We start from the raw sequence: 13,780 nt of genomic DNA, 5'->3' as shown, positions 1-13,780 counted from the left end.
CCAAATTTCCTATTTTGAAAAAAAAAACATTACTCTATATAGGTATTATAGTTAACAACCCACATTGAACAATTCATTCTACTTGACACTTTCAATATAAGTTATAAATGTACAGTAACAAATGTAGATGTATTCTCAGCAATCTCTTTAGGCATATTCTTCCCAATGATATCCTCATCATCACAAATTTTTATAACAGTATATATTTGCTCAAAACCCTTGATATTGGCAAACTTCACATTAATCTTGAATAGAACTTTCCTATCCATCATGTTATCAAAGGTGGGTGGATAAGCATTGTCACTTATAACCTACAAGTTATGACATGACTCTATAAAACTAACATGGAAACTATAGGTTATATGATGATATGAGGATGAAATGCCACTTTCTAAACACTATAAAGCCTTTGAGTGTACTGACATCATCCTCCATTACTTGTTTAACTCTCTTTTTGCAAAGTTGAGTTGTTTCCTTATCCCAAAGCAAGAGGGTGATGCTCCCAGTTTCATTGTGGACCATGACCTATACCTTGAACCTAATATTACATATTAAGGAATAATATCATTTGAGAATCTAAACACGTTTATAGTTTAAGATAATGATATAATTTTACTGATGAAAATAAATTTATCTACACCTCAAAGATGCACAACCATGAGTGTGTCCACACTTGGTACATTCATATCTATTTCCAATAGGAGTATCAACTTTTTTTTGGACACTTCCTGCATGATTTGTAAAACCAATCATCCTTGCCAACATTTAAAGATACAATGCTTGCTGTAAGACCCAGGATTTTTGAAAAGTCTTATTATGATCAAGTCTCAAATCCTACAGTTATTTATAACTTTAATTTCAGAAATTATTTTATTAAAGATAATTAAGGCAAGTTTTGATTTATTGGATTTGAGACGAGATATGATCTTTATCCAATTTTATAATTATTGGAATATTTTCTATATTTAAATTATAAAGTTGCGAGTTATGAAATAATAAGGAATTTATATGATTTGGATTAGGTAAGTAATATTTTAAATATTACTATTGCTATTTTGGAAAAATGAAGAAATTAAGTATATTATTTCTAATTATTTGATTTGGGCATTTTATTGAAAGTAATTTGTAAAAATAGAGGAGCAAATAGTATTTTTATACATTATTATTGTTGGACTAGAATTTATTTCTAATTACTATATTATCTCTAATTTCATTTGAAATTACCATTTTACCCCTAACCTTAATTTTTGAAAATGAAACCCTAACCCTAAAAACCATAACCCGACCCGTTTTCCCCCAAGACCCAGCCGTAACACCCACAATGTTTCCCTCACCCAGCAGCAGTAGCAAGCGCAGCTTGCTTTCCTTCTTGAACAAAAGAAAAGAAAAAGAAAGGGGAGGCTGAGTCGGGAAAGGGCAGAAGAGAGGGAGAGGGGACTAAGCTGCGGTGAAGAGGGGAAGGAGGAGCGTCGCCGCCAGTCACCGTCGCAAGGCTCTGCTGCATCCTCACCGCGCTTAGGTGTTGTCGAAGCCACACCTGCTGCCGCTGCTACTAGGGTCTGCCGCCGTCCTGTCCCTGGAGCCTGAGCCGCGCATCTGTCACCGAACCAGAGGAGCTCATCCTTGCTGAGTCGCCGCCATCTTGCCTCTGCCGGCGAGCACAAAGAGAGAGGGAGACGGGAGTTTGCACAGCAGTGAGAGGGAGAGCGCGACAGGGGAGACCATCGCCGCCTGGGTCGCCGTCGCCGGGCCTCCTTGCCGTCGCCAGTTCTGCTTGCTCTGTCGCCAGAAAACTCGTCGCTGTGGGGGTTTCACTGCCGCCGTCCTTGTTGTGGCTGGTGTCGTCACCGCGGAAGCCACCTGCGTCACCGCTGGAGGAAGGGAGATCCGCGCCGTTGCTGCGGTTTATGCCGCCGGAATTGCTCTGCCGCTGCCAAAATTTCTGGTCGCTGCCGTTCTGGGGAGCTTGCCCTGTTTCTAGTTCTTAGTTCGCCAATTCAATTTGTTTGAAGCTGTCACTGAAACTATTATGTTTAATAAAGGGGCTGTCATATGTTACGTTGTCGCTGCCGGAGGACCTGCGGCTCTGCATTTCCGACCGCCGGTGGTGGCACGGGTGTTGCTGGAAACACCATCGGAACTGTCGCTACTCGGTGTAGTTGTTCTTCCCTTGTTGCGGTAAGCAGGCTCATTTCGAAAAGCCCTTTTTAGTCAGTATTTTTGTTTCGAAAGCCCTGCATTAGTGTTCAATTCCGTGTAATAAAGTGTTTATGATGCTGACGGTTCTAGGGATTAGAATCCGAGTTTACTTGTGGCGTTGAGGTTGTTTCTTCTATTGAGGAAAACAAGCGGAGCTGAGGATTTGGTTGCCGTCAGTTCGGGTTGAGGCGGAAATGGACTTGATGAGGCGTTTGGATTATGGAATTGCGTTTTGAGGTAGGGGCGCTTTCCAAAAACTATAGTTTATTATTGGAGTTATTACATATGGGTACTGATGTGAGATATTGTGTATTTGGTGATTGTATCTGCCTTATGTATCAATTGATTGACTCGAATGACTATGAATGTTGGTTTGGCTGAATTGTTGTGTGGCTCGTAAAATGTAATGTTTGAAGTTGATTCTTTAAATATTTGAAATGAGTTTAATCCGTTGAGGATTGGTTTGAATTGATTCAATTATTTTGATGATGTAAAAGATAGAATGCTCTTGAAATTCAGCCTGGGTTGCTTTAATTGCTCTGGTTTTGATAAATGATTTATTGCTGAACCGATTCTTTAAAGCTTTATAAATGAGTTAAATCGGTTGATATTGAGTTGATTTTTGAAATGGTTTCCTTGAGGTATGCCATTGAGGCGACTGTTGGATTTAGCTTGCTTTTGAATTGATTTCTGGTTTTGAGCTGTTGAAAAGGAATGAGAAACAATTTAGTTGGGACCCGAACCGGGTGGCAAAAGTCCAAGTTTTAGGGGAGGTGCTGCCGAAATTTCTATAAAATCCGAGTCTTTATTAAAATGTTGTCTGGAAAATGATGAGTTAAAGACTTCTACTATTTTATTTAAATTATCAAGAAAAGGATGATTCATGCTTTTGAAATGAGTTAGTAAAAGGGGAAATCGTAATTTAGTCTTGCTTCTTAAGAAAGGCATTGTATCTCTTTCAAGAGAAAGTTATTTAGGTGAAACTTGTGTTTTAAAGCTGTTTGAATGTGAAAAGGGTTTATGCCTTTGAATTTGACTTGGGAGTTTCAATTAAAGAAGTTTCAATGGCTTTGAAAGAACCTGAATGTCTATTGACAAGTTTCATTTTGAAATGTTTGAGAAAGGTTTTAAGTGCTCCTTGAATTCTGAACTTTTGCAAAACTAAAACAATTTTGAACAGTCGAAATGCTTTAGAATTTATCATGGGGGTTGAAGCTGGTTTTACCTAGGTAAAGGAAACGGCTTTGAAAGAAGTAAATGATTACGTGACTCGGTTTGGCTTAGATCCTATTTGCTTACTCAAATCAGAAAGCCAATGTTTTAATGATTTTAAATGAATTTGGCGAAATGAGTTATGTTATTCTCCCCTAAAGACTTGGGACTCTGCCGAGCAACTTTTGTTATGAAATCCCATTGTTGTGTGGGTGATTTTGAATATTTTGAAATAAATCCTTAACTTGCCATGGTTTTGGAAGTTTTGGAAAGAGAATGCCGAAAGTGGCTTTGTTTTAAAAAGGGAACTCACTTTGAGTAAATTTGGCTTATGAGCCTGAGATGATTTGAGAAACGAGATTTCTAAAGCCAAGGCTGAAAAGAGTTGAAACTTGATTTCAAAGTGAAATGAATTGAGAAAATGATTTATGGCTTAAATGCCGATTTCATAAATCTGATGATTTTGAATGGTGGAAGTGCTGTTTTATTATGAGCCGGAATGGCTATGTATGATTATGAATATTGACTGGTTTTGGATTGAACCGTGAGCCGGAATGGCTGTGTGTGATTATCAATATTGATTGGTTCTGGATTGAACCGTGAGCCGGAATGGCTGTGTATGATATGAATATTGGCTGGTTCTGGAATGAACCGTGAGTCGGATGGCTGAGATGGATGTTGATCCATGGATGAGATTGATTGCATGTTTATGCTGAATCATTGATAAATGAGAATGTTGCACTTCCACTATCGGAGATAAGAGTTTCCCTGGGAGGAAGCAGTGGCTAGCCACCACGTGCTCCAGGTTGAGACTCGAAGCTCTTTTGACCCTATGTCGTAAGTGTGGCCGGGCACTGTGAAAGCCCGGATGAGCTCGCCCCCATAAATATTCACCAGTGATGGTGATGGATAAATATTCACCAGTGAGGGTGATGGATATGGATCGTGATTATGATCAAGCTTATGATGAGTATAACTCGAGTTGGGGATGCACGACAGAGGGACAGTCCAATGGTTAGCTACCAGGACTTGTCGGGTTGGCTCTATAACCGACAGATGATATCATCAGCCACTAGGGACAGGCATGCATCATATGCATTTGTGTGACATTGGTTGGGTGTGCATATTATACTTGGTTTGCCTATGTGATTAATTGCTAACTGTTCTACTTGTAATAATAACTGTTTGTTTGTGCTTGAACTTCCTATTTGTGTTTGCATCTGGGACTCTGTTGGATTGTGGTGATTGGTTGTTGGTTGGATTGTTTGGGCCTAGGGCCGTGGTTGGATTGAGATGGACCGATGGTTGATTTCGGTTTTGTGTTTTTGATTTGGAAAAATATGAAAGGCTATTTTGGTTCCGCATAGATAAACCGTTTTGAAAGGCTTTTGAGTTTTGAGAATTGAACGGTTCTTCTTTCCGAAAAGATTTCCGACTTTACTTTCATTGTAAACCGTTGTTTTTGAAAAGAGGCATAAGACGGTTATGAATCACTGGTGCAGTTATCTTCATGTATCCTATTACAGTAATTCCCAAAAACCTTCTACTGAGAACCCTTTCGAGGATGATGTTCTCACCCCCTACATTTTTCCCCTTTCAGGATATGGGCGCAGAAGTTACGAAGAGCTTATTTAATTGTTGTTATGATGCTCTGTATTGTTTTAGTTATGGTTTGCTGCACCCTCGCCTTTATCTTGATATAATCTGTAAGAGGGATAGGAATTGTATTGGATTATGGTTGTAATATTACTTATATATATGTATGTATATATATGGATGTGCTCTTTCTGAGTTTTGTAAGTTGTATGGTATTTATGGATGTACGTTATCGAACGAAAGTATCTTTGGGAGCGCTACTGCGGTTTAAAGTTTTAAACAGGCTCATATTTTAGTATTAAATAATATAAGTGTCGTCGTAATGTCCGAGCTATCAGAGTCGCGCAGCCGGAAGTGTGAGCTTTGGTAGTTAGGGTGTTACACTTGCACATATCCATATCGGACCTTCCTAGTTTCATTAACAAATAAATTATTATCCATTTAATAAGACCCCAAAAAGTAACTAATATATAAGGGATGAACTGGAAATTATCATATATATTTACCTCTTTAACATTAAGTTCTTGCTCAATAGTCTTCACCAACACAACACCTTGGTTTATCTCATCGGCTCCAGACCATCCCCCTTGAGATGAAACTTGGCTAATCCTTGAGAAACTTGTAGGCACTCTGCTAAGAAATCTACAAAATTCTCAAAATTCTTTTAATATATTTTTCGCCCAATCTTTATATTTTCAATGTATAAAAATGCATTTTGATGTATAATAAGATGATGCTAACCTATTTCGGAATCCAACAACTTCTTTTAAACCATCATTGATGTGCAACTTGGAAACATATAAATGATTCTGGACAGATGTTTTACCTAGTTTTTGTGCATTAATCCATCATAATACTTATGTCAGTAGCGGTTAAAATATCATGAAAACTATAGTGATTTTTTCTCGTTTGAACAGCATGAAGAAGACATACCGTTCCATCTATTGGGTTTAAAATATTAGAGCACTGCAATGAGAGGTTCAACCCTTCTATCGTGAAGATGAAGTAAAAGGTCGTCTACCATTTTACCAAACAGAGCACAACTAATCTTATTGTTTCTGTCAGTTACACGAAAAAAATGTTGCATGAGACAATATGCACTAATTAAAGATTTATACATGTAAAGCCTTTAGTTATAATTAGCACATACTATAAATCTTGTAGGATTATGGCCAATCGTTTAGTCTCCACCCATTTGCTGGTTACCAAATCCCTGGGATCCTCTTTGCCTACAACCTCACCAACTATATCTACATGTCTAGAAATAAAATAAGCTCAGCTTTAGAAAATAAATCCAAGTTAGAGGGTTGGGGGGAAATGTTTATATTAGAAAGCTATGTACACCACCAAAGGATTTCTTACCAATAAGTTCAGAGTCGTCCAACTTATCAGCAGTAAGCAATTCCTTAAATGACTTCAAGCGAAAGGCATCAAGTGGAAAGCTTGGATGTTCAATGTGATGAACCCTGGTCCGGTGTAAGAAAACCAATATATATTTATCCGGAGTTACCTTGGGGTGTGTAGTGTTATCCAAAACAACGAAATTTTTCATCGTGTGCATCTAAAACTCCACTATGACATCCTTCCATTTCTTAACCAATGGTTTCGGTATCAAAGCTTGCAACCTATGAACCTGCCATTCACAATGTACACGTTTAATCACATTAGGTTCTTTACTAATACATAAACACCTTACAAAAATGAAAAAAAAGGATAAAAAAACTCTAAATGTAGACTACTTGCCTTACTATCCTGAAGCACCAACTCCATGCTCATAACCTCCTTGTCATTGAATCTACTTGGAACATCCCAAGCCATAACGACAAAGACCTTGAAGCTCTAATAAAGATTTTTTGCATTCACATCAGCAAGGTAATCAAAGTTCTCAGCCATGATGATACATTTTACAGGGGCGAAACCCTTTTTTTTTTTGGTGATGGATGAATATCTTTTTTTGTTTCTTGGAAGAGAATACAATAATTTACGATGGCAAAGAGAAAAGGATGTTATAAATAAATTGGTTATTGTAATGTATTTTAACTTTTAACAATTGCCGCCTTTTTTTTCCACTATTGTTAAAAAGCATGTGTTTTAAGTTTCACTATTGTTCTAATATATTTTTATAGTTATACTACTTCTCTTGTTATATATATATACCATTTAAATTAATAGTATAAGCTACACACTTGTCAATGAAAGAAAGTTCTACTTGTCATGCACCTAACTATCCACTGCTCTCTTATTATATATAAAATAAGATAAAGTAAATATTAAAAATGCAAAAATGATAGAATTTACTTTTTTACACTTTATTACTTATTTCGTCCTCAAATAGAATGATTTTTTTATAAACGTATCTCGTCCTTAAAAAAGACGAGATAAGTAGGGAACATTGACAAAGTATCCAGTCTGCAGACGAAATAAATCACTGGTCTCATTTTAAACAGATCTTATCCATAGTGAAGACGAAATACTTGTTTAATAATAGTTGTTATATGTGCATACGTAATACATAGGGACAAAAATTTTTAACTATATAAGGAACTCATTCTTGTCATTATAACACGAATTTCATTTCAATTCTCTTTACATATTTTCTGGTAATGTTTAGGATTGAGTATGTTGTTATAAATATTTATGTAAATGGTTGTAATATAAACAATAATAAAAAAATTGTATTTGATTGTCTAGATCTAATGTTGTTTCAAACTTTGGGACTTGGTACTCTGCAAGGTTATTTGAAGAATCTGATATTAATAAAGATAAAAGTTCAAAATTAGAGGGAGATTACTAAAATTAGGTACAAATCCTTTGGTGCATTGGCAATTCGAGGCTTCAAGTTCAAGCTAGGTGATGCAAAATTTATAACCATAAACTAACCGGCAAGTGCACCGGGTCATACCAAGTAGTACCTCATGTGAATGAAGGTCGATCCCATGAGGATTGATGGACTAAGCAATAATGGTTAAGTGATTTACTTAGATAGGCAAGCAGAAAATGATGTTTGAAAGTTCAAAAGTATTAAACAGTAAATTCAAAATATTAGAAGGCAAGCAGTAAATAAGTTGTGAAATATATATGGAGAAACAGTTAAGGCTTCAGAGTTATCTATTTTCCGGATTGACTTTTCTTACTAACTATTTTAATCATGCAAGATTCAATTCATGGCAAACTATATGTGACTAAACTCTAATTCTTTAGACCTTTTTAGTCTCCTCTAACTCTCATCAACAGCTAATTCCATGGTCAATTAATTCCAATTAGAAAGTGAAGTTTAATTCTAGTTATATACCACAGAAATCCTAATTACCCAAATATAAGAGGATTATATGTCACGTATCCCGTTAAGTTCAGATAATTAGAGATTTAGGAGAATATGTTTTCAAGCTGTTGTTCAAGTAAAGAGCTTTTCCAAGTTATACAAGAACTCAATTAGAAAGAGGGTCATACTTCCGTTCCACCCAAATTCATAAAATAAAAAACGAAAACAATTCTTGAATTATATGAATCAATACATGAATTCAAATAGAAAAACAATAGAATCAATCCATACAATAAACAGAGCTTCTAACCTTAATAGTGGAGGTTTAGTTGTTCATGGTTCAGAGTGGAAACTAGGATTCTCTTAAACTATAAATTGGAATGAGGTGGAATAATCCCCGAAGAGAATTTTCTTTTCTCTTTTATATCTAGTCCTAATTAATTTAAAATCTATTTTCTAAAACTAAAATAATATCTTTTCCTATTTTAAAATAAAAATAAAGTTTAAATCAGAATTAATTAAACAATCCGTGCGTCTTCAATTGATGAATGGGGACCACTTGCTACGTAGGAAGGCACGCCTAACTTGGCTTGACATTGCGCCTTACTTAAAGGGTGCAGTGAGGAATGGCTATCCAAGCTCATGTGTTGCGCCTAACTCAAGGATACCTTGCACCTTATTTGAGCTTGGCCGCATGGTTTTGAGTTCACTTGAATGATTCTGTGCCTTACTTGGAGAATTCGTGCACCTTACTTAAGGAGTCACGCCTATGGTTGCGTGTTGTTGTTGTTGTCTTGCGCCTATCTTGAGAAATCTCAAGTTAGGCGCAGCCTTGGCCGAATTGGTGGGAGAGAAGTGTAGACTATTATATATTGTTGGAAAGCTCTAAAAGTTAGCTTTCCAACGCCACTGAAATCACGTCCATTGGACCTCCGTAGCTCGAGTTATTTAGGTTTGAGTGCAGAGAGGTCAGGGTTGACAGCATCATTCGCCTTCTTCTCTTTTTTTTCGGAGACTCCATCAAATCCAGCCAAATACTACCTAAAATAAACAAAATTGCACACGACTCAAAGTAACATCCATAGTGGCTAAAAATAATTAATTCTTGATTAAACTCAACAAATTAAGTGCGAATTCACTAGGAAAAGATAGGAAAGATGCTCACGCATCACGACACCAAACTTGAATTGTTGCTTGTCCTCAAGCAACCAAACTAATATAGGCTTATGATGTGAATTTGTATGAGAATGAGAGTTCGATTAAGCTCATGTCTCTTCTTATAGTGGGGTTTACAACTGCAATCCTGAATAGTTCTGGCATCCCATTCTCCTTTGAATTAGAAGGATGTCATTGTCATTCGGAATTAGAATCCGAATAATATTATGAATTCTCTCATCTTTTGTACTTCAATTTAATCCTTGAACACAACAAATTTCCTTTGATTCTCTTTTCTTTGGTGCTTTGCACCTTGAGCCTAGCCGTGACTTTAAATGTTTTATCTCAAACTTCACTGACACAAAAACACCACAAGCACTTAACTGGGGAACTCTCTTTAAGTTCTGATTTTCCTTTCAGTTACTCCCAGACAGTGGTTCTCAAAGCCTTTGGCATACTCTGTTAAATGCATTTGATCTTGACTCTTAGTGTTCTGTCTCAAGGATTAGTTGACACAATCACACCACAAGCATATGACCAGGGAAACAACTCTTTGAGCTTTTAATCGTGTCTGACCTCCCTAGTTATTGATGCTCAGAGCCTTGGACCTTGCTTTTTTATTTTTTTTCTTTGCTGTTTCTTTTTGCTTCAAGGATTAACTTTCACTAATTTCAGAGAATTCATAATGGTTCTCTAAATTCCTGTTCCTTATACATTAACATACCTTTATTCAAATTCAAATATGCACTGTTCATATCATTCATTCAGAATTACAATTAATACCACCACAATTAAGTAAATAAGACTATTCTTTGTTATAAACTCTATTTCTCATGCAATGCATCTTTTTCTTCTTTTTCTTTTGGATTCAAGCTCAGTGAGCAATACATGAGACACTTTTCAGAATTAAAAACGAATAACAAAATAAAAATAACTAATTTAACTAGAACCTAGGAATTGAAATAACAAAGGATCATGCAGAAACCAAGTAAAATAGCAGAAAATAGGAATATAACATAATAAGAATAGAAGGAAATATAGAATGAAAGGAACTCAACCACTTCAGTTATCCTAGTGGCCGTCTCATTCTTCAGGCTGTGCTCCTCGGTGAAGATGATTCGCCTCCCTTTGGTGCCATTAAAATAAGCAGAAAAGTCACAAGCGAAGCGACAACACCAAGCTTAAAAGTTTGCTTGTCCCCAAGTAAAGAAAATCTAAACACAGGGAGGAACATAAAAAAAACGTATAGAGGAGTAAAACAAAAAATAATGTAAAAAAAGCCTAAAATAATAAAAGGACAAGAAAGATAAAAATTACTTGTTATATATATATATATATATATATATATATATATATAAGTATTTATTTATTTAGTTATGTATTTATTTATTTATTTTTATTTTATTTATTTATTTATATATAGTTAATAATTTATTGATTTATTTATATATATAGGGGGAATATATATATATAGAATAAATGACAATTTATACCCATAAAAGATGAAAACGCTGACATATGTATCCATGCTAAATCGAAACTAAACTTGTACCCACGTAAAATGCACTCCGTGTGACAAAAGTACCCTGTCTTTAGATGGTTGGAGTGCCACCTAGGGTACTTTTGTCACACGGAGGACATCTTGCGTGGGTACAAGTTTAGTTTCGATCTAGTGTGGGTACATATGTCAGCGTTTTCATCTTTTATGGGTACAAATGGTCATATATATATATATATATATATATATATATATATATAATGGGGTGGGGGTTAATGTATGTATAAGGAATGGGGAGGGGGTTACAGGTGTAGAAGGAATGGGGGTTGGTCACGGTTTGGGTTTGGTTGAAGGCTTGGGAAAAGAAAGAAATCCTGGAATTGATTTGATTGGGATTCGGTGCAACGGGAGGGGATAATTGGTGCGCTTAACTTGAGCTTTCCTTGCGCCTTACTTGAGGCATGAAGCCACAGTGTGCACCCAACTTGGACCAATGAACAAGGCCTTGCGCCTAACTTGATTTCACTCCCTTTCAATGCTACGCCTTACTTGGACCCTCCCGAGAGTACAAGCACCCTTTTGCGCCTAACTTGCTCCTCCTTGCGACTAACTTGTTTGGAGTCACAACACCTTATGCCTAACTTGAGATTTCTCAACTTAGGTGCAGACTCTCCCGAGTAAAATGGTCCTTGATGCGTAGCTTGCGGCGCCTAACTTGAAAATTCTCAAGTTAGGTGCAGGCCCTCCCGTCCGTAACTTTGTTTTAGGAACCTGTTTCTGTTTTTTTTTTGTTATATTCTGCATGATCAAAATACACGTAAAACAAAGGAAAAAAAATAAAAACTCAATGAAATTCAAATAAATAATAAAATCAATGCAACAAAAATTAAACTAAGGATACGAAAACATCGGGTTGCCTCCTGACAAGCACTTCTTTACCGTCACTAGCTTGACGGTCAGCTCCTCTAAGGAGGAGGATAATAGGGGCTCAGTTCTTCACCCCTCACCTTGAAATTCTTTCCTGTGTCTCCATAAAGTATCTCAATATGCTCCAGAGAGAGGATTCTATTTACTGTATAAGTCCATACTGGATTCCTAGTCAACACCACCTTCATTTCTGGGGAGAAATATTTAGTGGGGATCTTTTTGTTTTTCCATCCCCTGGGTATTTTCTTCTTTTTGGGAACCTCCTCCTTGGTGGATGATGCATTCCTGATACCAAAATTAGGTTTGATGTCAGGAGGAATTTTTTTTATTGTCACCAAAGGAGGTTTGAGCTGTAGATTCTACTGTCCGTCATCAGGGGGTTCTTGAAGGTTTGGATCAATAAGCTCAGTCTGCATGCACCTCTCTTCTTCACCTGTTGAATGTATATCTTTGAAGACATGAAAGACCAGTTGCTCAACATGCACTCTAAGCACTAATTCACCTTCTTCCACATCAATTAGAGCTCTTCCTGTGGCTAGGAAAGGCCTTCCTAGGATTATAGATGCATTCTCATCCTCCCCCGTGTCAAGAATCACAAAATCTACTGGGAAGAAGAACTTACCCACTTTGACTAAGATATTCTCCACTAATCCGTATGCAGGCTTTATAGATTTGTTTTCCATCTGTAATGCTATCCTTGTGGGTTGTGCCTCTTGGATTTGTAGCTTCTTCATCACAGACAATGGCATTAAATTGATGCTTGCTCCCAGATCACATAACGCTTTCTCAAAGGTTGTGCTCCCAATGGTGCATGGAATTTGAAAGCTCCCTAGATCCGGCATCTTCCTTGGCAAGTTATTCTGAATGATGGCACTACATTTCTTAGTCAGGACCACTGTCTCTGTAACACCCTGACTACCAAAGACAACGCTTCCGGCTGCGCAACTCTGATAGCTCGGATATTACGACGACACTTATACTAATTAATACTAAAATATGAGCCTGTTTGAAACTTTAAACCGCAATACCGCTCCTAAAAATACTTTTGATATACAACGTACATCCATACAACTTACAGAAACTCATAAAGAGTACATACATACATACATATATATAAATATTATTACAAGAATAATCCAATGCAATTTCCTATCCCTCTTACAGAATATATCAAGATAAAGGTGAGGGTACAATAAACCATAACTAAAATGATACAGGGCAACACAACAACAATTAAATAAGCTCTTCGTAACTTCTGCGCCCATATCCTAAAAGGGAAAAAATGTAGGGGGGTGAGAACATCATCCTCGAAAGGGTTCTCAGTAGAGGGTTTTTGGGAATTACTGTAATAGGATACATGAAGATAACCGCACCAGTGATTCATAACCGTCTTATGCCTCTTTTCAAAAACAACGGTTTACAATGAAAGTAAAGTCGGAAATCTTTTCGGAAAGAAGAACCGTTCAATTCTCAAAACTTAAAAGCCTTTCAAAACGGTTTATCTATGCGGAACCAAAATAGCCTTTCATAATTTTATTCCAAACCAGAAACACAAAACCGAAATCAACCGTCAGTTCATCTCTTTCCAACCACGGCCCTAGGCCCAAACAATCCAACCAACAACCAATCACCACAATCCAACAGAGTCCTAGATGCAAACACAGATAGGAAGTTCAAGCACAAACAAACAGTTATTACAAGTAGAACAGTTAGCAATTAATCACATAGGCAAACCAAGTATAATATGCACACCCAACCAATGTCACACAAATGCATATGATGCATGCCTGTCCCTAGTGGCTGATGATATCATTTGTCGGTTATAGAGCCAACCCGACAAGTCCTGGTAGCTAACCATTGGACTGTCCCTCTGTCGTGCATCCCCAACTCGAGTTATACTCATCATAAACTTGACCATAATCATGATCCAT

The sequence above is a fragment of the Arachis hypogaea genome, chromosome 12 (assembly GCF_003086295.3).
Source record: "Arachis hypogaea cultivar Tifrunner chromosome 12, arahy.Tifrunner.gnm2.J5K5, whole genome shotgun sequence".
NCBI lineage: Eukaryota > Viridiplantae > Streptophyta > Magnoliopsida > Fabales > Fabaceae > Arachis > Arachis hypogaea.
The sequence above is the reverse complement of the archived record's forward strand: the minus strand, read 5'-3'. Positions refer to the sequence as shown.